Source organism: Colobus angolensis, unplaced genomic scaffold (genome assembly GCF_000951035.1).
Source record: "Colobus angolensis palliatus isolate OR3802 unplaced genomic scaffold, Cang.pa_1.0 Scaffold237, whole genome shotgun sequence".
NCBI lineage: Eukaryota > Metazoa > Chordata > Mammalia > Primates > Cercopithecidae > Colobus > Colobus angolensis.
In genome coordinates this window covers 2456904-2467628 of record NW_012115566.1, presented here as the reverse complement: position 1 = coordinate 2467628, position 10725 = coordinate 2456904, and the positions used below count along the sequence as shown (strand labels likewise).

Here is a 10725-nt window from a genome sequence, read left to right as displayed (position 1 = left end):
TTTACTCATTGCAGCATTGTTTGTAATTGCAAAATTTTTTAAACAACCTAAATGCTTAAGCATAAAAGAATGATTAGATTGTTACTTCCACACAGTGCAGTACTTATGCAGCTGTACAAAAGATCTCTATGAATTGACATGGAGAGATTTCTAAGGTATATTGCTAAGCAAAAAAAGTAAAGCAAATCAATATCTATATACTGTAAATCAATATATACACAATATAGGATAATATCTTTAGTCTGAGAAAGAAGAGGACATTTTATAAAGTATGTATCGCTGGGTGCAGGGGCTCACACCTGTAATCCCAGCACTTTGGGAGGCCGAGGTGGTTGGGTCACAAGGTCAGGAGTTGGAGACCAGCCTGACCAACATGGTGAAACCCTGTCTCTACTAAAAATGCAAAAATTACCCAGGCCTGGTGGCACGCGCCTGTAATCCCAGCTACTCAGGAGGCTGAGACAGGAGAATCACTTGAACCAGGGAGGTGGAGGTTGCAGGAGCCAAGATGGCACCATTGCACTCCAGCCTGGTCTCAATAAAATAAAATAAAATAAATAAATAAAAAGGTATGTATCTGCCTGCTTATTCAAAGGAGGTACGGGAAGGATAAAAAAAGAAACTGGTAAGATGGACTACCTATAGGGGGTAGATGAGAATGAGTTGAAAAAGATGGAGAAGGAAAGAAAAAGAAGCAATGAAGGGAAGTGGTATTTCTTTGAGTATATCTCTTTTGCCTAGTTCTAACTTTTAAAATGATGTTATGTTTTAAGTATGTACAAAAAATAAAATAGTCCGGGCACAGTGGCTCATGCCTGTAATCCTAGCAATTTGGGAGGCCGAGGCGGGCGAATCGCCTGAGGTCAGGAGTTCAAAGCCTGGCCAACATGGTGAAACCCCGTCTCTAGTAAAAGTACAAAAATTAGCCTGGCATGGTGGTGCTCCTGTAATCCCAGCTACTTGGGAGGCTGAGACAGGAGAACCACTTGAACCCGGGAGGTGGATGTTGCAGGGAAACAAGATCACACCATTGCACTCCAGCCTGGGCGACAAGAGTGAAATTCCGTCTCAAAAAAATAAAATAAGATAAAAAAATAAATAAGGTCAGGGAAAAGAGTCAAAATGGGCCTAATTACTTCAAATGAATCATATAACTGAAAAAAGAAAGGGCGAGATCTTACAAAATGGACCCAAATGCAGTGTTTGGACTGAATATTGTCAGGCTCAAGACAAAAGTCACAAGACAAAAAAACTATCAACAATTTTGAACTCTTAGTACCTTCATAGTGGCATGGTTTAGCACACTGCCCACAGAAGCCATGCCCTAGAAGCCCATGATCAGGGTCATTAACCATAATCCAAATCCCGGGATAATGACAGAAATAATGTAAACACAGAAAATACTATTTCAGAAAGTGTTTGGAAATGAGCTTTCCAACTGGGAACTGTTGCAAAGTGGTCAAATTTTTTGTCAAAGAAGAGCTGGTCTAAACTCCAAGGAACCACAGAGACAGACTATGCAAATGTCACTGCTCTTAAAGATTTAGCATTTTAATCAAGACCTTCCAAACTGCTCCCCTCATGCCTGGATTAATGAACCATTTCAAGGGAGTTTTAAAATGGTCCATTTCCCAGTCATTCCACCACCAGTTTATTATTTTTATATCATGTCCTTTTCCACTTCTCTTGAAATATTGGGGATACGTTTCAAATAATATTGGTAAAGGATAATTTAATGAAGAAAGCGATGCCTTTGTCTGTTTTGGCCTTTGTGATAATTTCCTTCTCCTCACAAGACGTTCTCAAATGGGCTGCGATTTAGACCTAACTAAAGTAAAAGTATTGGTTTTCGCCTGAACAGGGACTTGAACCCTGGACCCTCAGATTAAAAGTCTGATGCTCTACCGACTGAGCTATCCAGGCTCTCCTTCCCCAACTCAACTGCACTAGGAAGTGCTAATAAGGCTCCTGATTTCGGTAATTACTCGGGTCTTCCAAGCGTTCTGGTCACATACCGGTGCTTCAGCACTGCAGCCGAGCTTTATTATATTAAGCATTCATTTAACCCTCAAACTGTTCATGCGTTAAATATAAAATTATTGTATAGTATTTATTACAGGGGAAATGACAAAGAAAATCGGGCTCAGAATAGAGTGGAACCCCTTCGGTAGTGAATATTCCCACTACCGTGTGCAGCTCATTATTGCACACAGGAGCCCTTAGAGATCGTAGCTGGCTGGTAAAGGCGCTTTAGAGCGGACTCTCGGGCTTCTTCATCAGCTTACCAGAAGGTTGGAGGCAGAAGGCACGCATTTCAACAACGACTTCAATAAGTGGGAAGAAACTTCAGAAGAATCAAACATTTGGGTAAAGAAAGATTAAGTTATGGCACAAGGGAAGTAGTTCAATTCCCATTGTTTCCTCCGGTGTTTTGCTAGCTCTTCAGAGATGAGGTTTCCTGGAATCGTAATGCCAGAGCAACACACATGTGACACCCGCTTCTGTCTGGGGAATTACCTCCTTCAAAACTCACTTCTCCAAGAGTTTTGTATTATCTTTTTCCGGGTCGTCCAACCTAGTCTTCATCTTTCGCTCTTTTTCTTCACCTTTTCCTCAGTCTTTCCCTTCTTCTCCACACCGATCTCTGCTCCTCTACCGCCTTATTTTTCAGACCTCCCATTTGCAGATTCACTCATTTCTCCGCCCGTGCTTCCGTTCTTTCAAAGTGGACAACTAGGTTTCAGAAAGGACCAGGCAGTTAAAAACAGCTTACACCCTCAGTCACAGTAGGTCTTCAATCACTCATGACAGGTGTTAAAGCACCTCTGACGAGTGCCAGATCCAACGTTTTGGAAGAAAAAAGCAGAAAGCTAGCAGAGGATGGTTTCGATCCATCGACCTCTGGGTTATGGGCCCAGCACGCTTCCGCTGCGCCACTCTGCTGTCCCGGTGGCTTGCTGTGCCTTATATCCAAGTAACTTATCCTAACACTGCTGTCCAGTTGTGTCAATATATCTTTTTTCTTCCTTATCTATTTATTTTCTCCAGTCTGCCTTTCATCCTCGAGTTGTCTCACGTTTCCCTCTCAACATAGTCACCTACGACTTGTTGTTTGCTCCTTTGCAACTTAAGAAAACCTATTGAAATCCGTTCTCAGGAACTTGATATTCAACCTGTTAGGCTCTCATACACTGACTTCTAGGGTTGAAATTAGAACTCACGGTTTGTTTGTTTGTTTGTTTGTTTGTTTTCCGCGCCTTCTATAGTGCACACACTGTCTGCATTTGGAACACCTTGGCTCCTCCGTGTCCCTGGTAAGGCAAGGGCACTGTGTGGTCGTGAGGCCCGGTGCTCTGCCAGGTTGGAGAGACTAAGGAGAAACTGAAGATGCAGCGAAAGGAAGAGAAGGAAATGCACGTACTTCCGAAAATCTTTGCTCGCGGAATTGAGGGAGACGTGGAGACGACATGCCTACTCAAAGAAGATTCAGTTTTCTGTGTCCCCCACCACAATGAAACTTCTTTCACAAAGATCGTAATGGATATTCCTAACTACAAGAAGAGCGTGTGTGTGTTGACCACTTGGCCTTTGGACACTGGATGGGAAAACTGAGGCTCAGATCGCGTTCTAGTTGTGTCTGTGGACCCGTTTTTGTCAGTCTTGGTTCTTCCAGCCAAGGAATTGCGCAAAGCCGTTTTAAAGATCCTGAGTATAATTTAAGCTCCCCAGTGCGGTGGGCTTCACGGGCCTGACATCTATGGAGTCGCACAACTTACCACCATCCCCCGAGCACCCCTACACACACTCAGCCCTACTCTTGGGGTTTAACGTTTTGTAATGGCTCTCTTGAAGTTCTCAATAGTTTTATCCTTAAACTTGTGTTTTGTAAGCTATAGCCAACATGACAATGTAGCAAGCTTAGGCATGGGGGTCAGTTGGCTCCCAAGAGTTCTGCCCAAGAGTTGGCTCCCAAGAGCACTGCCTCCCCTGGATGGGTTTTCAGCAGCGAATTTGCCCTGCTAACTGACATCCTTCCCCACTCTCTTTCCCGACCCCTTTTCCCCACCTACCTCCAGCAGTAAAGCCCCCTAGGGGGTCTACAGAAGAGGGATTAAGTTCCTGCAGCCTAATCCCGGGGTTTCTGGGATGTGGCATAATGGCTGTCATTCCTGACACTGGCTGGCAGCCTGGCAGTGCCCAGGTGAGTTGGGAGGGCGTCGTGGTGGGAGTGAGCCTGTAACTCACACCCATATCAGTATACAGTAATAATTATAACAGCATTGTCTCCCTGCTTTTTGAACCAGGGCTCCCTCATTTTAATTTTTCACTGGGCCCTACAAATTATATAGCTGGTCCTGCTTCCCAAATTTCAGTGATGTTTGGTTCTCTTTGCTGGGCTCCCCTCAGGCTTCTTTACTATCTTGTTTTCACACTTGAAAAATCAGACCCTGGTGGCCGGGCACGGTGGCTCACGTCTATAATCCCAGCACTGTGGGAGGTTGAGGCGGATGGATCGCGAGGTCAGGAGTTCGAGACCAGCCTGACCAATATGGTGAAACCTCGTGTCTACTAAAAACACAAAAAAGTTAGCCAGGCGTGCTGGCGCATGCCTGTATTCTCAGCTACTCGGCAGGCTGAGACAGGAGAATTGCTTGAATCCGGGAGGCGGAGGTTGCAGTGAGCCAAGTCATGCCACTGCACTCCAGGCTGGGTGACAGAGCAAGACTCCGTCTCAAAAAACAAAAGAAGAAAAGAAAAGAAAAACCAACCCCTGGATTCTTAAAGGTGGAGCTTGGAGTCCTCAAGGTAAGAATTTGGAGGCTTCATTTTGAAACCCCAATGCTTAACACTGCTGTAAGTTTCTATTTTTACATTATCTAAATTTTATAAAATTCAAGTCACAAAAGATGCCAAACCGTTTAAATTACTAACACATTTAGATAATATATCAATTAACCTCTAACAATTTAATTACTTATCAGACATTTTTTGAGCAGTGACAAAGATTTCTTCATGACCAAACTCTAGTCAGGTTCCTCTGAAGGCTCTTCTCAACTAAAGCCCCGACTTTTGTACTTACATGTTTGTAGCTCTGCATTGCCCACTTTTAACAATAATCGTGCTTAGTCAGTTTAGCCAGAATCCCTCATCCTCTATTATCTGATCTTCCTTCATATCTGATCAGGATCCTCATTCTCTACCATGCTCCAGTGATGTCATCTCCTTGGCCTGCCTTCAAGAATTCTATCAGGTCAGGTTAACCAGAAACCCGCTTACCTGTGATGTTTCCTTTCAGTTATTTTCCATCCACTGACCTCATCTCCCCACCCTGATCCTTGGCTATAAATTCCCACTTTTCCTTGTTGTATGCAAAGTTGAGCCCAGTCTCTCTCACTTACTGCAAAATCCCCTTGTAATAAAGTTTTCCTTACTGTCTTTAACAATTGCCATAAATAATGGTTTCCTTAACACCAACACCATGTGTATTGCTTTTTATATATAAATAACACATAATTTAATAAATTTGAGCTATGAAAGATGCCAATCAAAATATTCATATTTTTATAAGTTTTTGTTGTTGTTGTTTTTGCTTTTGTTTGTTTGTCTGTTTTTGAGACAGAGTTTTGCTCTTGTCACCCAGGCTGGAGTACATCGGTGCGATCTTGGCTTACTTCAACCTCCTCCTCCCCGGTTCAAGCGATTCTCCTGCATCAGCCTCCTGAGTAGCTGGGATTACAGGCGCCTACCACCACGCCCAGCTAATTTTTGTATTTTTGATAGAGATGGGGGTTTCACCATATTGGCCAGGCTGGTCTCGAACTCCTGACCTCAGGTGATCTGCCCACCTCGGCTTCCCAAAATGCTGGGATTACAGGCGTGAGCCACAGTGCCAGGGCGAGATTTAAATCACTATCTTCACTGTACATTTTGGTATTCCTTTTTTTAAATATATTTTTATTTTTATTTTGAGACAGAGTCTGACTCTGTCACCCAGGCTGGAGTGCAATGGCGCGATCTCGGCTCACTGCAACCTCTGCCTCCCAGGTTCATGCGATTCTCCTGCCTCAGCTTCCTGAGTAGCTGGGATCACAGGCACCCGCCACCATGCCCGGCTAATTTTTTAAATATTTTTGGTGGAGATGGAGTTTCACCATGTTGGCCAGGCTAGTCTCAAACTTCTGACCTCAGGTGACCTGCCCGTCTCTGCCTCCCAAAGTGCTGGGATTACAGGAGTGAGCCACCGCACCCGTCCCATTTTGGCATTCTTGATGTTAGGGAAGAAACACAGTTACTTTAATCGTTGTTTGAGGGTAGTGTTAAATATGACTTATACTATATGATAAGGGGTTTTCTTTACACTATAAAAATTTGGCTTTGGGCCAGGCGCGGTGGCTCAAGCCTGTAATCCCAGCACTTTGGGAGGCTGAGACGGGCGGATCACGAGGTCAGGAGATCGAGACCATCCTGGCTAACATGGTGAAACCCCGTCTCTACTAAAAAATACAAAAAACTAGCCGGGCGAGGTGGCGGGCGCCTGTAGTCCCAGCTACTCGGGAGGCTGAGGCAGGAGAATGGCGTGAACCCGGGAGGCGGAGCTTGCAGTGAGCTGAGATCCTGCCACTGCACTCCAGCCCGGGAGACAGAGCGAGACTCCGTCTCAAAAAAAAAAAAAAAAAAAAAAAAAACTGGCTTTGATTGTTTATATATAATGAAAAACTGAAAACTGTATGTAAACAAGCAACAATTAGAGTTGTGTTCACTTTGGCAGCACATATACAAAAATTGGAACTATACAGAGAAGATTAGCATGGCCCCTATGCAGGATGACATGCAAATTTGTGAAGCATTCCACATTTTTTAAAAAAATAGAGTAACCAATGATACGGAAATGGCCTAGAACAGTGGTTCTCAAACTTTGCACATTAGAATCACACTTCAGGATCTTTAAAAATAGAGTGGTACCTTGGTATCTGTGGGAGATTGATTTAGGATCTCCCACGGATACCAGAATCCATGCACGCTCAAGTTCCTTATGTAAAATGGGGTAGTATTTGCATATGACCTATGCACATCCTCCTGTATACATTAAATTATCTCTAGATTACTTATAATACCTAAAATACAAGGTACATGCTATGTAAATAATTGTTAAACTGTGTTGATTAGGGAAAATGACAAGAATATAAGAATCTGTAATGTTCAGTATAGATGCAACCATCCTTTTTTAAAAATATATATATTTTTTGATCCACAATTGGTTTAATCAACAGATGTAAAACCCACAGACACGGAGGGCTAACTGTACTAATTTTTGTAGGCTTCTACCCCCACTAGACAAACTGATTTCATAGGATTTGAGTGCCAGTGGGCATCAGATATTTTATTCCATTGACCCCCTAGTTTACAAGACAATTATGTGACTTTTGTGCAGACAGATGTCATCACAAACTACCATTTTTATGGTATAAAGGGCCTCTTCAGGAGCTCTTAAAATGGCTTCTTTCAAGTGCATTGATAGAGTTTGTAGAAAATATATTGTTACTGCTCTCTATCCTAAAAGACATCTTTACAAGTGAAAGCTTCAAAAATTTCCCCGAAGAGATTAATATGGAGTTAGTTACTCGAATCAAATTCTGGGGTCTTTAATAACCTTGACAATATCTCTGGTCTGCTAGATTTTGACCATCTCAACTGACTGGCACATTGTATTGAACCTAAGAATACCTTATTCGGGGCCGGGTGCGGAGACGGGCAGATCACGAGGTCGGGAGATCGAGACCATCCTGGCTAACACGGTGAAACCGTCTCTACTAAAAATACAAAAACAAACAAACAAACAAACAAAAAAACCCAGGCGTGGTGGCAGACGCCTGTAGTCCCAGCTACTCGGGAGGCTGAGGCAGGAGAATGGCGTGGAACCCGGGAGGTGGAGCTTGCCGTGAGCCGAGATGGCACCACTGCACGCCAGCCCGGGCGACAGAGCGAGACTCCATCTCAAAAAACAAAACAAAACAAAACAAAGAAAATAAATCCTTTATTCGGACCTTGCTGATTTTGGAGTCCCTTCACACCACATAATACATCTGATATTTTAAATAAAAATAATCAAGTTGGGAGATATAGAAGAAAGATTCAGAACAAAAGTAAAATAATACATTCATTTTTATTCATGTTGGAAATATAAAGAGTCCATTAGAAAGAATGTAAACCAAGGAAAGCATAAAAGATTTTTAAATGTTCCACTTGACCACAACATTAAAATTAAATAGATACACACCCAGTTGTATAAATGGACAAACTGAAGACCAAGGTCAGAACTAAATAACCTCAAAACAAACAAACAAAAAAAACAACAAAACTCCATCTCCTTTAACACTCTCCCATGTTTACTTCGAAGCAACTTTTATAAGGTGTCATATGTGTCAGAAAGAATTATCAAACTTAAAAATCGACAACAGAAATTACTGGGTCCTTCCTTTCAGTGATGCGCTTGGCGTTGTCTGGCAGACCCTCTAGCAAGTAATCTGGTTTTTTTAGAGCTATGCACCTTTGACTTTCTATTCACTAGGCTAAGCTCTGTGATGGTAGAAGTTAAGTTATAGAAAAGTGATAATAATTCAAGTGATTCATGTCTACATTAACCCTAAGATTTTACTCAGTTGAGATACAGTTTTCAGCCTTTCTATTGTGTGTTATTTGTTCTTCAAATTCATCTTTCAAGGGATTTTCCCAATTTACTTAGTAATTAGCGAGATATATGAAATCTTAAACACTACATTCATGTTATATTTGTACGAAAGTCAGGTTTTCGGTTTTTCTTGTGGCTGATAATACCAGAACATTTTGGGGGTTCAAAAGAGGAAGAAAGAAGTCCTAACAAGGATGTCAAGTGCTGGATGACGAGCACATGGTGGGGTGTGAGGTATAAGTTTGAAATATTTTAATTGTCAGAGAAAAAGGGACTCCGAGCACATTTTCTAAAGTGTTTGGAAGGTAGGACACCTTGGTCCAGAAATGGCGATACAGCAGAGAATTTGAATTGTTGCAAATCGGTAAAAATGCCAGAGGCAGCAAAGAGAAATACGAAGCTGAATGCTCTCTTGAGCAACTGCTCAAGAGACATGGTTTGCTAGGGCAAGTATTTACGTAAATTATTTTTAATCCCCACAGGATTTTTTTTTTTTTACGGAGTCTCGCTCTGTCGCCCAGGCTGGAGTGCAGTGGTGCGATCTCGGCTTACTGCAAACTCCGCCTCCGGGGTTCACGCCTTTCTCCTGCCTCAGCCTTCCGAGTAGCTGGGACTACAGGCGCCCGCCATCGCGCCTCGCTAATTTTTTTTTTTTTTTTTTTTTTTAGTAGAGACGGGGTTTCACCGTGGTCTCTATCTCCTTACCTCGTGATCCGCCCGCCTCGGCCCCCCAAAGTGCTGGGATTACAGGCGTGAGCCACCGCGCTCAGCCTCCAAAGGATTTTAAAAACAAATTTTTTTTTTTTTGAGACATAGTTTTGCCCTGTAGCCCAGGCTGGAGTGCAATGGCGCGGTCTCGGCTCACTGTTGCCTCTGCCTCCCGGATTCCTGTGATTCTCGCCTCAGCCTCCCAAATAGACTAGCTGAGATTACAGGCGCATGCCACCATGCCTGGCTAATTTTTGTAATTTTGTGGAGACAAGGTTTCACCATGTTGACTAAGCTGGTCTCGAACTCCTGACCTCAGTTAATTCTCCCGTCTCGGCCTCCCAAAGTGCTGGAAATACAGGCGTGAGCCACTGCGCCCGTACAATACCCAAATAATTTTGAAGAATTTTCCCTACATTTGCAGATGAAGAAAAGTTTCACAAATGATCTAAATAAGATAAAACACCATACATTTTACTTTCGGAAGTGATGGAGTTTGAATTTAAACACATATATCTGATTCGAGAGGCTTATGTTTGCTACTATTGCACTTTGCCTTTAAAACAATGCTGGGTTTGGCCGGGCGCGGCGGCTCACGCCTGTAATACAGCACTTTGGAGCCCGAGGCGAGCGGATCACTCCAGACCAGGCTGCTTAACATGGTGAAACTCCGTCGGGTTTTAGCTGGGCGTGGTTGTGGCAGCCTGTAATCTCAGCTACTCGAGAGGCTGAGGCAAGAGAATCACTTGAACCTTCGAGGCAGAGGTTGCAGTGAGCCGAGATCGCACCACTGCCCTACAGCCTGAACGACAGAGCGACACTCTGTCTCAAAATAATAACAATAAACAACAGTTATATATGAACAGGGAGGTGGGCTCCAGGTTGGCCTCCATATCTGGCACACCCAGGAAGGGGGCCATGACAGTTGGGACACATTATCCGCATCTGAGACTTCAAGAGTCCTTGGACCCTTCTTGCAGTTGAACTTATCTGGCTCAAGCAGGAACTAACAACCCCACAAGGGACTTTTCCATGCCATGGAGGCAAGCGGAGTACGGTTTGCTCCAGTTTTGCTTGCTCCAAAAGTAACCTTTTGCTCATTATAATAGTAAAAAACACACCCCTGGATGGAGATTTAACATGTTAATGAGACATGCAATGTATGTACTAGCATGTATAGCCACAACGCAGGTGCACCCAGAGGATCACCCAAAACATGCTTACTAGTAACACCTCCTCCTGCCTGCCACTTTTTGAAGAAACATGTAAGACCCCCGGCCAGGCGCTGTGGCTCACTCCTGTAATCCCAGCACTTTGGGAGGCCGAGG

General features: G+C 43.4%; 2 non-coding genes across 2 annotated transcripts; both read right to left on the bottom strand.

The window, feature by feature from the left end:
- Positions 1-1850: 1850 nt before the first annotated feature.
- On the bottom strand, positions 1851-1923 carry TRNAK-UUU. The gene has a single exon. It is a non-coding gene; the product is annotated as a tRNA-Lys (tRNA).
- A 948-nt stretch (positions 1924-2871) lies between these two features.
- On the bottom strand, positions 2872-2943 carry TRNAM-CAU. Its single transcript has one exon. It is a non-coding gene; the product is annotated as a tRNA-Met (tRNA).
- Between the last annotated feature and the right edge of the window lie 7782 nt (positions 2944-10725).